Here is a 20,496-nt window from a genome sequence, read left to right as displayed (position 1 = left end):
CACACTCCCTCTCCAACCACGAAAGCCGAATGGAGAACAACCCTCCCACCTTGTTTAGAACGGGTTTCTGATTTGTATGCAACAGGTGACCACAAGGCAGGCAATGGAGGCAGAGGGTTAGGGAGAGGTTGTGGATAGGGTAGGTGAGTTTTAGGAAAACCAGGAAGAGGTTTAGGGAAGCGAGTTGGATATGTATGGGGAATGCACAAGGAAGTTCACAAATGCATACATAGAACTGTGAGGGAAATACCCCACAACTTGGACTTTGTCTACTCTTATTTGTAGACCAAGAACCTACCCCAACCCGATCCTATATCTATAGACACTGCCTGCATTGATCTCCCATATCTAGTATCAAGAGCTGTTGTAATTGACAGATAACATGGTTAATGGCAAATACAGCATAAGCAGCAACATGGAGCAGTAGCAAACACTACATGTAGCATAAGCATTACAAGCATGGAGTAAAATCTGTAACACAGCAATGAAAAGCAGAAGCAAATTTAAGCAGTACGAAGAAGCATAGCTCGGTTGCACACAGGTTTGCGGAATGCACTTGCAAGTCCATGGAACACCTGTACGCTCACAGTCCCAAATCCAGTGGCTGACACCTCCTCTTGTTACACAGTTCTATAAGAAAAAAGAGGTTCAGCCTGTAGTTTATCAAAATCCCAACTATCTTTACATGTTCTTACTCCTGCCCGTTTAAGCTAAGGCCTCACTTATCTTTGGCTCTAGAGCCCACAATGCAAGTTCCCAGGGCTATCTGGTAGCAGCGGTGAGAAATGTCTTGGATAGGATTTGCCAAGAGGTATGCAAATCAGCAGGTCAATGAAGAACCCGAAGATGCGTACCACGTAACGAACAACAAACCATGCTGAGAATCGCTGGAGCGGCATGCCAGTAAGTAGTGAGAGGCAGCGTGTCAGTGGGTCAATATGCATGTGAAGCATGCAGATAAGCGGTATTCAGGCAGTGAGCTGCCCGCTGAGGCAGTGTGCAGGTAAGCAGCGATTATGTGGCAGCGTTTCAGGAACAAAGTCTCTGAAACGTAAAAGGGATAGAACCTCGCCTTGCCCGTGCCATGAGCATTAACTACCAGCAACCGGCACGGGCTGGGGTATGGGCTTAAATAGAGCTCCCGGCTGGCTTCCTTTCAGCCACCGGAACTCTGAGTAATGTAGTTTGGGAGCCAAAGACATACACTGCCAAGGTGTGTTAGCCACTTCAAAATGGGCCAGACCGCAGCAGACGACCCCAAGCCCTGACACGCTCCAAACTCTGAAAGATTAACACAGGTAAAAGCAACAGTGATGCAAGAGGGAGGGAAGGAGACACCACAAATGTCCATGCCCTCACTAAACTCCAAAATGGTGACAAGACCTATGTAATCTCAGGTCAACACCCTTTCAAATCACCTGACCACCACACATAGTCCAATCACAAGATAGCACAACCATCGGTGCACAGGTGTCCTCAATGTCCTTAAGTGCCACCCAAGAGGAGGGAGAATGCTAATAAAGGAGCAGGAGAAAAGAGATTTTTGCAGAGAGTTGCAAGAGAGAGACAGACTGAGAGGGGAGCAGGAGAAAAGAGCTATACGTTGGTGTCATAGCCTCAAGGATGTTCTAGAAAGGGTGAGGTGTCATCAGGAGAAGTAGAGTTGTGGGGAGTGGCGAAGCAGTGGAGAAAGTGGACCATCAGTGAAAGAGAAAGTTGGGTGGAAAGATTGGAGAGGAACCACATAGAGATCAATGGCCATGATTGGGGAAGGAGTTGGAAGGCATTAACATCAGTGGAAGATGGAGAGAGAAACAAGAGTGGGAGATATAACCATTGTCCATGAGGAAGTGTGAGAAGAACAATTACCACATCTAGAAAAAGAGAGCCCGAGGGCGGTTTCCAGTATGCCCTCCATGTCGGTCCAGGGCAGCAACTAAGTAGTAGTTTCCACTACTATTATTGTGGCCAACATAAACCCTCTTTTTGATGGAAACTATACTTGTGTCAGCCTATTTGTGCCTCCTACCCAGCTACCCTCTTACAGCTGGAGGGGGAGGTATCACTCAATCTGAGAAGGTGGGCAGAGAACAAGTGATCCCGATAGAGATTAAGAGCATGGAGATTCCATAGACCAGTTTTGTCCCAGGGAGAATTCAGAAGCATGGGGAGATGCAAGATAGTGAAATCTCACCGAATGTCAGGGAGCTTATGCCAGGGTCCATGAGGAGGGGAGTGTCACAAAGTCAGAACCCTAGCACAGGGAGGTGGTTCTGCCATATCAGAGATCCAGAGCTTGATCCCCAGACCTTCAGAGAGTAACACCCAGTGGAGGAAGGTCCAAGGGTTACCTCAAACTGGTGAAAGAGACCATCACACTACAGATTACAAACCCAGGACCTTAGAGGATCCCAGATATAGAGAAGAGGGTTCAGGTACCCTGAAAATCTGTAACCCAAAGACAAGGGCAAAGTACAGAACAGTGGAGTGGGGCCTGCAGGAGTCCACAACGTTCTAAGAGACTCTTCATTTGTTTTTTTCATTAAAGGGAAATCATCTTAGCACAGGAACGTCCGATGAGGGTTGCTAGGTGTCACAGTCCCCTAGTGACTCCCTTGTAAACCCTGGCATAGCCTGTGTGACCCCAAGCATGGAGCTTGCGTTTATTGTTAAATAATTTGTTGTTTTCAACAGGGGACGGTGCTCCCTGTTGAAAGGAACAAACTATTCAAAAAAAGTGTAAGCTCCACCTGGGTGGCGGGCGCGGCACCACTGAGGCTAGAGTGCTCTCTGCTCTCAAAGGTTGCTTAGCAACCATGAGCTTGTTCGATGTCCGTAGGTCTAGGGCTCCTTTAGCCTCAACTCATCCTCGTGGGATTAATGTGCACACATCAGCGGCTGCAGGAATAGCATAGCGCCTGCTGCCACACACAGGGACAGCAACAAAGGGGCAGCAGAGGGACGGCATGTAAGTAGCCCTTTCATGGCTCCTCTTTCCCCTCTGAGGCGCCCGCTCCTTGTACGTTTCACAGGATTCTCATAGTGAACCAATGAGGAAACATTGCAGCTTGTTAACTACACATGTGCCCCGTGACCTGTCTGTCTCTCCCTCTCTCTCTCTCTCTCTCTCTCTCGATCAACCTATGCCTGTGTATGTAAAATGTATTAAAATCACATCAGCAAGACACACTTCAATGCATTTGAATTTGGTACACATCCCATTTTGAGCTGCAACTTGCTGGTATGTGCAGTAGTTCTAAAATGTGTTATAGCGCTTAAAAAACATCAGAATAAAACAGCGCTTAGGGATATGCGGGCACTTTTTTAAAAGAACGGCGTCTCTTTTTATACGGCGCATTAGCGTTTTGCCAGGCAGAGCTCGGAATATTGCTAAAATGGGCTTCCGTCGACCCAGCCGCCGGAGAGCTGCCCCCCATATGCCCTGCGTGCTCCAGCATTAAAGCCTTTCTCCCTTAGACCTGTCCCAGCGGCACTCACTATCTGTGAAAGCACCTGGAAGCTGGCTAGTTCGTGGAGCCCCGCCCCCCCCCCCACCAGCACCCCTACAGCTGGCCAGACGCCTCAGAGAGGTAATTAGCATGTGGAAAGTAATGCAAGGCATCATTTTATCTATGTTGCAAATTCGTGTAAGGTTAGGGTGACCAGACGTCCCGCTTTTTCCGGGACTGTCCCGGTTTTTGCTGCTCTGTCCCCCTTTCTCAATATTATGTTTCCATAGAAAACTGTAGTGGCCCCGGTTTTTGGTAGTCGGTCTTCAAAGCTGACAGGCATGAATGCAAAAATCTCACACAGAAGAAATGCTGCATTTTACAACTTGAGATAATGTTTGTTTGTGATAAATTAATTATAATATATGTTTATTTGATCAGTAACACTTAAACCCCCTTCTCCAACCGCTACTGAAGTGGCAGCCACTTTCAAGAGTTAGTCCTACTTCTATGTTAGTTGCAATGTCCCGTGTTTTTACTTTTTAAATCTGGTCACCCTTTGTAAGGTGCTAAATCTCCCCTGCTATGTTTGCCTTAACTCTGGATTAAGTGCGATGCCCCCACCCCTGCAAAGCAGCAACGCGGCACAGGTTGGTATGCCAGTGTGGGAAGTGGGCTGTCGCGCGTCTATTTTCTACCAACTCATTTATGTTTTTAAACTCACATGTGCCGGTATCTATTATTAGAACGTCATTTTTTATATGTGGAAGCAGGGCTTAGAGCCCACATTGCAGCGTGAGCAGCAGGAGCACCCTAAAATGAGCCAAAAGAATGGAGACACTTGAGTTGGCAATGGCAACCTTTCTCTGGGTGAAGCTGGGCCCCCAGACAAGCACCAGAGTGAGGAGGCGGGCAACTGCCTGCCCAGAGCCCCGACCGTGTTCTGGGCAATGCTGTAGGGCCTCCCAAAGCGAGGCAAGGTAACTGCTGGTACCACCAGCAGGCCCAGGAGAGGGCCAGCTCCCCTCCTCCAAAACTGGCTCCTCTCCGCCACTTAGACAAGAGACAGCAGTCTCGTCCATTACAAAGCAAGGGAAGGGTGAGGTGAGAAAATCACCTCACCCTTCCACAAAGCAGAAGGGTGCTAAGCACCCAGAGGAAACTAACAGGCAGGCATGGAGAGCAATTGACACCCTTCCTGGGGGGACAGACAGTCGGCTACTGCCGGCCTGGGGACTGGGTTTCAGCCCCCACAGGCACACTTCAAAGACGCAGGTCTTGCCCTGGGTCTTATAAAAATAGATGCACAGATCAACAGAAACACAAACTGTTTGTCGACCCTGAACAGGGACCCAAACAGTCAGGAGTTTCACTGTTAACTCAGTGTCCTCCACTTTTCCTCCTTTTCCACTTGGTGAAGTGTACTCTTAACTGAGCATCTTCCCATGGCTTTCCCTACCTTGGGCCCCCTTTTCTTACTCAAGTTCGCCGCACACGCGGTGTCTTCTCCACTTCCTTTGAACATAGCCCTGTTCAAAACAACACCAGGAGAGAGAGCGGAGAGCAGAAGCCTGGGAGCCTTCCAGTTGGTGTCACGCGGCACAAGCAAAACAGGAGAAAACAACAGAGCAGCCCGGCACAGGTGGTGTTCCATTCACCCTTTCAAGTAAGTGTGCCCCTGCACCAGGTTGCCTGGCACCAGGCAGCAGGCCGATCGCTACACGGGTTAAACAAACATTAACTTTGGAAGCAAGCCAACACAGAGCAGCATGCCTGACAGTGCGCGCATGTTTTACAAACTGCATTTTATAATGAGACAAAGGTTGAAACACGTACTTTAACAAAAGGTAGCAGGCTGATCGCTCCTCGGAATAAGCAATATTGACTTTGAAGCCAGCCGACTCAGAGCAGAGTGCCAGACAGTGTGTGCGTGTATTACAAGATACATTGTAAAAGAGAAACATTTTGAAATACGTACTTTAACGGATGATGCAAACGCGGGGGGCTTTCGCATACGAGACAGACCTGAGGGACATTTTGAAACCGCATTTAAACCTGTTTTGTACAGAGTGCAGACACAAATTCAAATCGAGTGCAGTGCCATGCGTTCCCTTTAACGGGGGAGGAACAATATTCGATTCACTAACCGTAACTCAGCGGCAACGTGTTCGCCTTGGAAGCAAGACGACACGAACCAACACAGTTTCGATCCCCGGGGCCACGCTTAAGAAAATCTGGGTATTTTAAGCGTGTTATAAATATGGAACGAATCTCACCAGAAGGGAACCAGTCAGACACAACAAATAGAACAAAGGAAAGTTGTTTGAACAAATTTAAAAAACTCAGAACCAGCCAGCAAACGTTGTGGATTATAAACAAAAGGTTGGGGGGCCAAACCTTTTATCAAAACACAAGTCCTCCCATAAATGTTTTAAGCAACACGCTGATTTTAACTAAACGTATGCACAACTGCATGGAAAGCAGCCAGGAGGTTTTAGTTTTTGACAACAAAAAATAAAAAGTTTGTTTCTTCCCACAAATGGGCAGATGACTCCCAAATGAAAAGTGCAGGGAACTGCAAGCTCACTACCAATTCCCAAATCACCTCACCTGCTACAGCAATCGAGGCAGCAGAACACTACAGTTGGGGCTGGGTCAGGAAAAACCTATATGGCCTACCAAAGGATGGGATGCCCATGCCATCTGGGGTGGGGGACAGCCCACCACCTACAAAGAAGAGGAAGTCAAGCGAAGGAACAGGCAAAGGTAACAAAAGTAATATTTTGTCAAAACTATGTGAGAGCATGAGGGACATGCAGCAAATGATGCTAGAATCTAGAAACAAGCAACAACTCCCCATAGGCACAAATGACACAAGAAGCCACAACACTCCTCCGGAACCCATAGTTATCATAAATCCCTCCCTGCCCACACCAACACCAACAACATTAGATCCAGCAACACCAGCAACAACTTTGTCCCCCACTACCACTGCTGACCGGGCAATAGCAGCCACAAGCCCAAGTAAGCATACAACAGCAACAACCACACCTGACCAGGAGGGTACACTAAATGCATGGGCAACCCCCAACACCAGCACACCAGGGCAAGCAGATACTAACAAAAGCAGCGGAGCTGAAATGGTAATGATTAGCACTGCTCAATTAGACCAAAGGTTGAAATCATTCCACACAGAAATTCTGGATACAATGGATGTGTAGCATGGAACATAGACACGACAATTAAAGAAGCCATATGGGCTAAAGAATTTATCAAAATCTTTTAACTGATAAAAGCCCAACGAAGGGGAGAGACGCCTTTAGATAGCCCAAGAAAATAGAAGAAAAGGCGATAGCTAGGAACACCCAGGTAGAACAGAACTAGGACAACTGGTTAAAATCCTTCACCATTTTAGCAACCATATATTTGGAAAAGGTCCCCGGCGATGGCGCCAAGCTATGGGCCTACATGGATAAAGTCAGAGAAGTAAAAATCACCCAAAAAGGCAGAATCTGGTTGGCTTACGACATCAGATTCAGACGCAGTATGTCAGAGAGGCCAGCCATAGAATGAAATAAGGTGCAAAATGACCTATACATATTAAACGCCGAGCTTCCATCAGAGGAAGAAGTCGCCCAACCAACAACCAACACCAACAAAAATTCTCAAGGCGCCAGAGGCACAGACAATGAGAAAAACAAGAAAGGGGAGCAGCCCTTTCAGAAAAACCAGCCCTGGGCGGCTAAGGCTAATGCCCACGGACAGAACAAAAATCACCACAGTCCCAAAGCCAATATTCCATGCAGGAATTTTGCAAAAAACCTATGCACATGGGGCAAAGAGTGTTGGTATAAACACAGCTGTACAAACTGCAATGGCGACCACCCGGCAATCAATTGCACCAGACTCCTGGCCAAAAATACGAAAGATTCTCAACAACCCAGGCCAGCCAAAAGAACAACCAGTCTTAGAACCAGGCAAAACCCCCATCAACCCCAGCAATTTCAGCAAAGCATTACGGGATTACCCGGGTAGTGAAACCAGCATGGCAATCCTACAAGGGTTCAAAACAGGTTTCATCATACCCTTCAAGGGAACAGGGTCCCCCAACATCCCAAAAAACCTAAAATCCACCAGGAACAACCCATATGTGGTGAAAAACAAATCAGAGAAAGAACTAAGCCTGGGCAGGATAGCAGGCCACTGGGACTCCATGCCATTTTCAGACTACATAGTATCGCCACTAGGCCTGGTTCCCAAAAAGCAACCAGGAAAAATGAGGCTAATTCACCACCTGTCCTACCCAAAAGGCCACTCGCTGAATGACGGCATTCCTTACAATGAATCAGCAGTTTCCTACACTAATTTCCAAGAAGCAGTCAGACTTATACAGGAATGTGGCAACAATGCACTAATGGCCAAGCTTGACATTGAATCTGCCTTCAGACTCTTGCCAGTCCACCCAGAATCCCAACAATGGCTAGGGTTTACCTTTTAAAACTAACTTTACGTCGACAGATGCCTCCCCGTGGGATGCGCAGCCTCCTGCGCCCTAGTCGTGCAGTTCAGCACATTTTTCCAATGGGCTTTCCAGAGGCAACGCCCGGGGTTAAAAGTAGTACACTACCTAGACGATTTCATGGTCATGGGGCCTCCTGAGTCAGGAGAATGCAAAAGGGCACAAGCAGAGCTAGAACAGATGGCTACCCTATGGGGCATACCCTTGGCCACAGAGAAGACAACCAAACCATCGACCAACATAATCTTCCTGGGGATTGAGATAGACTCAGCAAAGGGCATTTGCAGAATTCCCAGCACAAAGATAGCCGAACTACTAAAAAAAATACAAACATTAAGTATAAAAAATAAGGGCACACTAAAAGAACTACAATCACTGGCAGGCAGCCTCAATTTTGCAGCCAGAATCATCCCACAAGGGAAGGTATTTTATAGGAGTCTAGAGTTCAAAACCAAATCATGTACAAAACCCCATCTACACATCCGGCTAGGCAAAGAAGTGAAAGAGGACCTAAAAGTCTGGGAGAGCTTCCTTAAACACTTCAACTGGAGCATCCTTTGGCGCACGACATTGAATACATGAACCAAAAGGGTCCTCTTCACAGACGCAGCCGGGAGAAAGGGGTCTAGAGCCATTCTAGACACAGAATGGGTGGCTGGGCACTGGCCAAAGACATGGCAACCAGCAGGGTGGACAGACAACATCACACTGTTAGAAATATTTCCCATCTGGCTAACAAAACGCATCTGGGGCAGGCAGCTAGCTAACACGGAATTCTTGATTTAGTGTGACAACATGGCGGTGGTAGGCATCATAAACAGAAGAACCACCAAATGCCACCTAGTACTAAAAGTCCTAAGAGCCATTACCACAGTCACGCTGCAAGAAAACATTGTGGTTAAGCCTAAGCTAAGCACATCACTGGAACGGATAATAACATTGCAGATGCTTTATCTCGCTTTCAGTGGACAAGATTCCATGAGCTAGCACCTCACGCCCAAGAAATGATGACGTTAATACCAGTGGACTGCTGGGAAATAATGGGAAACTAAAAGAAATTACATCAACGCCACCGCCAGAGAGTCAAGGCCGGGATGTACAACATAAAACAGGCACCTTAAAAACGGGTGCCAACAACACTCTGCCCACAGAGATCATGAACCCTGGCACGGGGTTCCTTGCAGAGATGGCAGAGAAAGCACTGGCGAGCACTACCACGGCACAGTACAGTAAGTGCCTACAAAATTTCTTTAAAACAAAAGGTTTAAACCACGTAGAATTAATAACAGTAAAGGAGATAGAATTGTTTTTAAAGTGAACAAGGTTACAAGAGGGATTGGGCAAATAGACACCTAGTGGCAATATCCTACTACTCCAAACTCCGGGGGGACAAAGACCCCTCCCAGAGCGCCCTGATCGCATATGCCATGAAGGACTGGGGCAAAATAAAGAAACTTCAGGTAGACGCCCGCTTGATTTTGACAAATTAATATAAATAACAAGCCAGCTGGAAAACATATGCCACCACCAATATGAGGGCCTTTTATTCAAAACAGCATTCTTTCTGGCATACTTTGGGGCGTTTCGTATCGGAGAGCTCATCGCCTCCACCACCAAAGCCAACACCGGTTTAGGTATCATGGAAACCAGGGTTAGACAGGACAGTGTAACCATAGACATACAACAGTCCAAAACGGGGGCCAAAAGAACCATAAACATTTGCTGCATCGACAATGCAACTAACTGCCCAGTGTGCATCACCAACCTGTATTATGCACCAAGGCCCAAAGTAGGGGGGAGGTTCCTAATTCACAGAGATGCCTCAGCACTAAGCCGCTATCAATTCAAAGGGGTGCTGTCAAAAGCCATCAGCAAAGCACGGTGGGATCCCAAGGAATTCGGCACCCAATCTTTTAGAATTGGGGCCGCAACCTCAGCATGGCAAGGGGGACTCGGCCCCCAACAATTAAAAAACATAGGGGATGGAAGTCAGACTGTTACAAAAGATACATCAGACCTGAACTAATATAGTTCCTCCCCGCCCCCCCTTTTTTCTCCCACCAGAAACTCCAGCCGGGTGGAATGCCCCCGTCTGATCAGCGTGGATAGTCGGCCACTTGTTCGTTTTCAAGATAGGGCGATGGGCAGAAGAAACCAAGGAGGGCCCGCCATTCAGGAATACCATTGCATCCTGGTGGGGTTGCAGAGGCATCCTTTGGGCAGACATACACGACAAACTAGCGGACCTGGTCGTTCCAGGGACCCGCCAGAATTTCTGATAATACACCCAGGTGGCAATGATTTGGTGTCCACAGGAAGACGAAGCTTACTCTGAGAAATGTGCGCCTCATTAGCAGGCATCTCCCACAATTGGAGAGATACTGAAATCTATTTCTCAGCCATCCTGCCCAGAAGAAAATGGCAGGGGGGCCACCTGTTACAAATCCGTGGACAGAGGGATAGAAAGGTTCTGCATAGCCAGAGGCCTAGGGTTCATAAAACACCTGGCTATTACACTAGGAGATCCCAACCTTTTTCTCAAAGATGGCACACACCTATCGGGACCAGGCATGGAACATTTCTTTTGAGAAATCTCCACCACCTTAGCCACCAGGGGCTGCAGATAACCACTTTTGGGGGAACACAGACAGCCGTTAACCTGCCTGTGTGTGGCAGCACAGGCCAGAGTGGGTTACCTCTGGACCCGGTGCCCAAAATTATGATATCAGATGGATATGTGATTATTGTTATTGTTTTCATAGCCATATCTGTGACAATGAAATCCTATGGCCTTTTTATTGCCAACACTTGCAAACTGTGTGGTCCAACTCTTCTTTTTCCAGGGAGGGTGGGTCGGATTTGGAACTTGCATGCATATGAGTCCAGCAGTTACAGGGTTGCCTAACTCCAAGCCCCAAAAGCCTGAAACTGCTCAGGGTTTCAGGATATTTATCAATTATATTAATGAGAAGAAATGTGCTTACATTTAGAAACATTGTATGCCAATTTAGCTCATGAATATTAATGATGGGTATCCTGAAAATCTGGAGTTGGACAACCCTGCCTTAGAAAATACTTAGTTGCTGCTTTGATAATAGTTGATAGGTGTCCTCGAATATGTGTTGCACACAATAACATGCTTTTCTTAGCGACGCTGTAGAAAAAAAGGGAAAGCCTGTTATGTGTTTGGCTGGCAGGCTGGCACAGACAGAAAATGGCTGGTGTGCAGATCACGTGCTGACCAGCCACCGCAGAAAATCACTGGTTTGGCTGCGGTGCACTTGACACAGTGCAGGGTGTAGAGGAATTCTGTTGGATAGGAGCAGGAAATGGGCCAGAACACGACCGAGAAGAGCTCCAGCAAAGTTTGTTTTTCTCAAGCAGGTCCTGAGGCCCAGGGGCCAGCCCAGATCTGCTGCTAATCCACGCTCTCACATAAAGCATGCCATATTTCAGAAGCAATAAGCAAAACTGAATTGAGAAACAGCTATAGACTCATAAGCTGTCCAAATGGGAATATATGTCTTGCAATTTTTAGATTCTTTTGTTAGGGTGAGTATTGTGGCCAATGAAAAGAACAGAATCAAACTTCCATTATTCGATTAAAAGGGTTTCTTGCTGAATCACTAAAACAGGCGTTTCAAATGTAAAATTGTGGGCATTCCTATGTTCCCAAAATGCTATTTTCTTTTATGCAATTCGCCATGCTGGCATTCCATTGAGAGATACCGCATTGCCTGACCTGGTCTGGGACCACGCCCTCAGCCCCGCCCCTTCAAGGATGTCCAGATTCCTGGATGCTCCCTAATCCGCTACCATTCTGAGCTGGCCTGTGCTTCCTGAGCAGCAGTGAAGAGTGACAGCAGAGGGCAGGTGACGGGCACTTACTGCCAGATGAGCTAGGCCCAAGAGGCCCAGGCAACAACAGTGTCCCACTCACTCAGGCAGGCGGGGGGCAGCACTGCAGGCAAGCCATACATGCACGCATCGCACACCTACACTAAACGCAACACAGGCAAACACAAACATTCAGTACTAACCTAGTCGGTCACCTCCGTATCGTCATTTGACCCCTGTTCCTTGGCATCAGTGGCTGGCATTAGGGTAGGCAAGGAAGACAGCTACATACAGCCCTGCAGGTCTGGAAGCTAAGGAGGGGCAGCATCATAGGCACTCAGACAGCAGGCACACATGCCAATAGTTTCCATTGCATTTGGGAGAAGCTAGTTCAGTCCTGGTTTAAACTTTGCATTTGTGGACTCGCAGGCCTGGAGTTCCCCACTACAAGTCCCAGAATGCAAAGTTAAAACCAGCACTGAACTACTGTCTCCTCAATGGAATATATAATGTTGGCATGTACACAGAGTACGAAGGCAAGCCTCTAACACCACAAAAGCATGGGCCCTCTTAATTACAGGATCCAGAAGCTGCAGTTGGAAAGAAAGCATAGAAGAGAGCATGTTAGACTAGCTGCATGCTGGAAGTGTGTGTGCTGTGTACTGATTGGTTGCTGTGTGTAGGGGGCCAGGCATGTCATTCCACAAAAATGCCAGGAGTAGCAGAAATGACATCGCACAGAACAGGGAGTGACATCACGTAACCATGACACCAATTTGGACAACAGAAGTGAGATCACATGGGATTCTACCCTGATGGCACCAATGGAAGTTACATCACTTAGATAAAAACTATAATAGTGCCAGATTAATAAAACAAATGACCAAAGCAGACAAACATGTATTTTAGTGGAAATCTATATTCCAATTACTGTCCTGACTTGAAATGGCTAGCGTGTTGTTTTCATATGCCAGAGGAATACCCAACGTGAGCCATAACAGACCAGGGGCACTGCCTTCTGATGTCAGTGCAAATTCATAGGAACCTTTGCTAACACCTAATGCCAGGAACAATTGCTATGCTTTAAATACAGCCTCCTCTGCCCAGGCAGTGCCTTCCTATGCCAAATGCAGCCACACATGCCCAAGTACTACCATTCAATGCCAGTTATGCTTCACATACTATATATAGTCATTACATTCTAGGTACAGCCTTTCATGTGGCAATGCTGCCAGCCTATGCCAAGTGCAGAAATACTGCTATCGTAGGCCAGGTAGTGCCTTGTATGCGAGGGTAGAAGTGTACCAGAAGAAGTAGTGGAATTGTTGCCCCAGTGGGGAACAGGGTAGGCAGGAGGAAAGCGACATGCAACACATTTTTCAAGGGTGGCAGCCATGCTGGTTGACAGCCAATTTAGTTGAAACAGCTTTCAATTTAGTTGTAACTGCTATCGGGTGGTAAAGTTGAGAAGTGGGCTTTAACTTCACTAAGAACAATTCTGGAATGGCGAAAATGGTTGCAAAAAGTAGTGCAACTGCTAACAGTAAAAAATTAAAGTAGTGGAACTCTGCTGTCAACCGTTCCCGCTCACTTCGACCTCTACTTGCAAGCAAGATAAAGCATATTCCAGCCGCAGCATAGCAGAGATCAAGGAAACAGTGGTGTGGCTGAGGTGTCGGCTGAGCTAGATGGGGCTAGAGGAGGCGGGCACTGAAGATAGCATTTCGTCTGGAGCTGAGTGGCATGCGGGGGGGCTGCACTGTACCACCCAATGGGCCTGTGAGGACTACACCCATTTTGGGGCCAGATGAGGAGGGTGGTGAGAGACTTACCTTGAGCCTGGCTATGCATCCTATGCGGCTGGGATTCAGCGCTGTAGTGCGCGGTTTGTCGTAGGCTATGCCCAGGTGGGCGGGACCTGAGCTGAGCCCAGCAGTGGCATCCCTTGCTTAGGCAAGCAACACCGCCACGGAGGAAAAAGGAGTTACAGGGGCACAATCATGGGGCAAATTTAGTCTGCATTAGCCTCTTAAATAATAACAACACCTCCACAGAGGAAACCTGGGGTTGGCACTTCAAGTCAAGCCCTGACCTGAAGGGAAAGTCGGTAAACCCCTGGAAATCGCCCATGGTAGAGCAGGGTTTTGCAAGTAAGATGGAGGGTGATGAACTTGGGCAAGACATGGAAGGTACTGTAATTTAACTTATTGCATGTCTGTGCAATAAGTTAAATTACAGTACCTTCCATGTGAATATGTGAATATATATATATATATATATATATATATATATATATATATATATATATATATATATATATATATATATATATATATACGTGTGTGTGTGTGTATTGGCTGACACATCTACTTATACAAGCAGTTAAAGGCAGACTGCAGCTGCCAATGCTATATACAGAGGAGAAACAAGATCAAAAGGGGCGGTGGGAGAAAGGTGGAAGTATTGCATGAAAGGGGGAAGCGTAGGGGAAGACATAACTGGGCAACCTGCTCAAGGTTTATATCGTGTGGGGTTGGTTTTAGAATTTACCCTGAGAAACAAAAGAACAAACAGTGCTTGAGATTTCAAGGGGGCAGAAAGTGCTGTGAAAAATGTTTACATATTTGATGTCTTTTATAATATTAAAAAGCTCCCCTTCGGTGTACTGTGGCTTATTGGATATCAGGACCCCAGGTTTGTGGCCCATCTCCTGTGCTAATATCATTAATTACAGGTTCCTCAGCCCCTCACCTCACAAGCTGGTCTGGGAGGGTGGGGTGGTTCCAGTGTGGTCCCTTCCTGTCCCGGAGTAGAGGTGTGCGCTCAGGCGGGCCACGAGTCAGAAAAACCAGGGGCTACACAGGCACCATGCGCAATGCACACAGCACATCAATGATAAGACTCTATGTTAAAAAGCAGCAGGGCCTGTTGAATGATGAAAAACAGCATGGCAGATTCTGTGCCCGCGATGCACGGAGAAGGGCAAGTGGCTTCCCAACCACAACACAAAACCCATACCCTGCGGCACCCTGTCTACCCCCACATAAGAGCCTTGTTTGGCATCCTGACTCCCCACAACAACAGACCCACATCTTGTATCCGGCCACCCGACCAGTACACATTTTATAAATGGCTGTTAGCTTTATCATGTGTGTAGTAAGACTATAGATTATAAACCCAAAGGAGTGAGACTTTCCCTACAGAGCAGATTCAAGGGCCTCAATTCACCAAAATGCCATGAGTAGGGATTCATAAAATAACAAACAGTACTAAAGCGGACAAAAGGCTGTTTTAGTTTTCAACCATACATTAACGAGGGTGCTGTCCCCATGTGTAATGGTTGAAATCATTACATGCCGGGCCAGACCCCTTCAGAGCCATCATAGGCCTGGAGCACTGCTTCCTTATGCCAGTACTGTCTCATATGGCCCTGGCGGCCATCTTATATCTGTGTCTCATATGGCCCCTGGCGGCCATCTTATATCTGTGTCTCATATGGCCCCTGATGGCCATCTTATATCTGTGTCTCATATGGCCCCTGATGGCCATCTTATATCTGTGTCTCATATGGCCCCTGGCGGTCATCTTATATCTGTGTCTCATATGGCCCCTGGCGGCCATCTTATATCTGTGTCTCATATGGTCCCTGGCAGCCATCTTATATCTGTGTCTCATATGGCCGCCAGGCCATCTTATATCTGTGTCTCATATGGCCCCTGGCGGCCATTTTATATCTGTTTCTCATATGGCTCCTGGCGGCCATCTTATATCTGTGTCTCATATGGCCCCTGGCGGTCATCTTATATCTGTGTCTCATATGGCCCCTGGCGGCCATCTTATATCTGTGTCTCATATGGCCGCTGGCAGCCATCTTATATCTGTGTCTCATATGGCCCCTGACGGCCATCTTATATCTGTTAAAGCCTCACATGCCATATTATGCTAGAAACTGCTCACATGCCAGGTAGTGCTATAAAAGGCTAAGTGAAACCTCATATACCAGATAGTGCCATCGTATTACATGTTAGCCTCATATGCCGTGTTCAGTCCTCCTTTGGAAGCTACAGCCTCACAAGCCCAAGTGCTGCCACCTTTGCCAAGTGCAGACACAGTCGCCCAAGTGCTCTCCTCTTATGTCAAGTGAAGCCTGAAAGGCTAGATGCATGATTTAGATTGTTCGTATATTTTATATTCCAAACTTAAATGAATCGCCTTTGATGATCTCAATTCGAAAAGTTAGGTCCTATGAGGTAAAGCTATTTGTCTAAGATCACACATGTTCGTCGGGTGAAGAGGCCGGCATTTCTGCATGCTTCCCTGTCGCCAATGTACCCAGTAGACCACATCCACATTCATGTTTCACCAACAGACTAATCGGTATGCATTGTCTTCTCTCACTGTTTTAATAAAGCAAATCTGTGAAGCAGATGCTTGTACACCCCCTGGCTGCAAAGTTTCACCCATTACCTACTCGCCTTGTTAGCTCCTTACTCCCTGACATCTCCGCTCCTCCCTCCATGAACTTCCCCCATGACTTGTAAAGTTCTCTGTTGCTTCCGAAGCTTGGTCTGCCCTCAATAGATACCCCAAGTTCGAAAAATAATAAATGCACCCAACACGTTTTAAAATAATCTGAAAGTGCAAAAGAAATCTTGATCAAAACCTGTTGTGCAAAAGGCGTATAGTTTACAGTGATGGGATGCAGGAGGAACGCAATAACTACTGGTAATCACTTAACCCACTGAGCTACGTGTTCATTGCTACATACTGCATACAAAAGTGCATTTCCTACGTGTGCAAAAGTGCATCGAAATAACTGCTTTTTACAGTTTACCATGAAGTGTCACACATAAGACATACGACATCCCACTTAAGCAAACTGCATATCCAGAGATGTGTGCGCACACAAACACACACACAGACACACATTGGAAAACATTTACCCACATCATAATATTTCTGAAGATGCCATGACAAGTGCTATTTTAGAAAATAAAATGGACACAGCATACACTCCTTCAGTGCCTCCTACTGTGTAAGGATCACATAACGTGCGACGTGTGAAAGGTGAGAACTGGTGTCCTGTTTAGACAGTTTACAATGTAGACAGCACAAGAGAGCCTAGCTTCAGTTTTAGGACCAACAAAACGCTGTCTCCTATGTCAGCCTCATCTGGACATGACACGGGATAGTGGTTCGGGTCTTGCTGGTAACTGTGGCACTGGGATATGCACCTAGACAATGCAGCACTAAAAACACCAGGGAACCTTCGATTTCATTGTACTCCTAAGTTACACCTCTGGAAATGCCAGCTGAAAATTTCAATTCATGAAGACAAAGCAGACTGCAAGGGGCGTCTACCGGGGAGCTGGTGACAGGGAAGTAAAGATGAGAGAGAGAGAGAGAGAGAGAGAGATAGAGAGGAGAGACAGAGAGAGAGAGAGAGAGAGAGAGAAAGAGTGAGAGAGAAGTGTTTGTGTGTGTGTGTGTGTGTGGTTGGTGTTGAGTATTTTTTGACTATGTAAATTATATGTAAAAGGATGTATCTGTGTGCTCATCTGACTGTGTATGTAAGCATATATGTGGTTGACTTGTATATGTGTGTTTGGTTGTTCACATACAAAATTCTGACAAGACAATAAAAAACGATCACAGACTCACTTTATAGTTTACTAATAATTAATACTTGAATTTTGCATCAGTTTGTGTATGTTTGTGAACTGTGCCCTACATTCAGCACCATAAACAATCCAACAGCCTTTATTATAATTACCATATGATAATATCTCTGGGTGCTTTTCAATGTGCTATTATTTTCTTCACCAATGATTAAGAATGTCACCACAACATAGGGGATATATTCTGACAAGGAGAAACGAAGGACAGTCTGTAATGAGATATTGGCCCTTACTTCCTTGTCGACAAGGATTCTTGATAAGATGCTGAGGATTGAAACAGACCATCAGTGTAAGAATGGCACCAGGGCTCAAGTCGAGGGTGCACGCGGGTGGACACAGTCCCCCACCTTTTTCAGGAGTCCCCCCAGTTTTTTCAGAGGGCACTTGAAATGCTCATTTCTGGTGATAGCACATTAAATTGGTATGTTAATGAGTCCCCCCACAGTATTTTTTAGGACTTGTCCCTTGGATGGCACCAGTGTCAACATAGCCATCTAGGGTCTGTGTGTGGCATGAGCGTGCCACGCCACATAAGCTCTTCTCCCTCTCACTCATTCACTCATTCACTCACTCACTCACTCACTCACTCACTCGCTGTGCAGGCCCACATTTCAGGTCCATCTAGGCAGATTTGCAACATTGTGGAAATCAACCAGAGTGCCTCCCCCCTCTACAGAGACCCTGGGCAGCCCTTGCTGTACTCTGTTCCTTCCTGTCGGGCTAGATTCTGGAGGACTTTGTTTGCACGTTGCAAACCATTGCCCAGGCATCAACAGCCCTCCAGCCATTGTGGCAATTGCCCCCCCCCCCGCTCACCCTTCCCAGTACACCCTTGCTTCTGGGAGAGGAGATGTTGATGTGGGGTTGAAGTGAAGGAGTGCATGGGGAACAAAGGAGAGTGTTGATGAAGGTAGCGGGGTACAGCTCAGCATATATTGATGGATGGCCTGTGTGAGATTCTGGGGATGATTGATAGACCATGGAAAGACTTGAACACAAGGGTGCAGAAAGTGTGCAGGCACTAATGAGGTTAGACAGCAGTGGTTTGTTTCTGAAAGGAGTAGGTAGCACCAGTGAGCTGAAAGTGTGATGAACCTGAGGTGGCAGGGCTGACACCTTTCTCATTGGGGGTAGTAGTGGAGAATGATCTCACTGAGGATGTTATTAGAATAGTGTAGTGCTCTGAGGTCTTGGGTCCGAGCCAACTGGAATACGTGTTGGGGCCCCATTATTTTGATCCTGATGTGCTGGATCAAAGCAGAGGTGTTGGTTGAGTTGATGGAGTCGAAAAGGCACGTTTGGCTAAATTGAGTGTGCTCAGAGTGTGAGTTACTGGTACTGATACTGAAGGCGCTTGCTTGAGTCTTTTTTCCAGCTTCATTGCCCAGTGGAGAAGAGCGTCAGCTGGAAGCTACAAGAGCGTCATTCCCTCGCCAAGCGAGCGCAGAGTGTGCTCACAAAGTGTGTTCCTGTGCGCCGGTGCGCCATGACCAGGAGGTTTTGAACGACGGCACAGGGCTCCGGGGAGGAACTACACACAGGCGAGGGTTTGCGATTCTCCTTGACTGTCAAATGTATTGAGGGAGGACCGAGGGAGTGCAGCTTGAAGACGTGAATGCTCTGGTAAGTAACTTTCGTCAATAGTTTACCAAACGTTGGCTTAGTTGAAATAGATTGGTTATGGCAGCAGTCGTCAGAAAAGCAGAGAGGCAGCATTTGAAAAGAAATCAGAACTTGGAACTTTGCCTGGCCTAGAAGTGCAGAGACACTGATAAATCATGGCGTCATTTTATTAGCAAACATTGGAAACCTGACAGACGACTTACGGGTGCCAGAATGGGAAGGATTAACGACGGAGCCTTGGGGGAAGGATTCGGACTGTCCCCAGATTTTGCAAACTTCCCACTCAATGATGATAGGCCAGGATGTTATAAGTTCCCAAATCCATGCCCAAGACCACAACCAAGTGGAAGATGCTGGGGTAAGGAACTTGGTGGCTGAGCTCAATCCTGCACAATTATTGATATCTGAATTGAAATATACCCTTACAATGACCAAAATCATTGTTTCCAAAGAGGAAGTGTCGGAGCATGGTAGATCTAGAACCCCTCCTCTTATTTAGTGGAGAAACTCCCTCATGAGTGTCAGATGCGGGATGGGAAGGTCTATCATATCCAGAGATGGAAAGGCCTCTGGGTAGAAATATGGTGCAGTCCTCCATATTTACACCGGGCCTGAAGCAGGATGTCCAAGTGGTGGAAGGACATCTTGATTTAGGAAACTCCCGAATTGATGCGAGATTAAATGAGCCCCCCATATCGGCCATGAACTTTGTATTGAACTCACTAGTGAAGGTTTTTGATTTACTGAAGGGCAAAGTGCAAGTTCATTCAAGGCTTTTGATGGAATTAACATAGGAATCAAGACTATGTGAGTCCTCAATGGAACTCCGCCCACATTCCCACAAACCCCATATCATCACTGACACGAGTGCATTTTTTGCGCGTGCATTTCCGAACTGCTTTCTCAAGTGCTATTTGGCTGGGATGTGCTGCTCTACTTTGCTGCAACTTTGAAGAAAAAACAATTGGTATGGACTGTTTGACGGACACTATGGGCCCTGCTGAATTGTAAACACTTACTAGGATCTTTACTTATTATCACGTTACTATTGTGTTGATACTCTACTTTTTTGTCGATTTTAGTGTGGAAATCATTTGGCTCGGCCCACATACCCACACACCTCATATCAGGATGGCGCACGCGCGTTGCGCATGCGCATTTCCAAAGAGCTTTCTCAAGTGCTGTTTGGCCGTTTGCTGGATTGCTAATGAGCGTGTGATTCCATTATTTTGTTGATTGGATTAGGACTCTTTTGTATTTTCATAAAGCTAAACAGTGACTATACTTTGACCTCGCCCAATGCCGGCGGCAAAGGAGATAGCGAATCTGCTTAATGAATCTAAATCCACTCCTAAACTCTTGATGCATACTTTAAATCTAACAAGGAGCT

The sequence above is a fragment of the Ambystoma mexicanum genome, chromosome 12 (assembly GCF_040938575.1).
Source record: "Ambystoma mexicanum isolate Mex_15411 chromosome 12, UKY_AmexF1_1, whole genome shotgun sequence".
Classification (NCBI taxonomy): Eukaryota; Metazoa; Chordata; class Amphibia; order Caudata; family Ambystomatidae; genus Ambystoma; species Ambystoma mexicanum.
Note: the sequence above shows the minus strand (reverse complement) of the source record.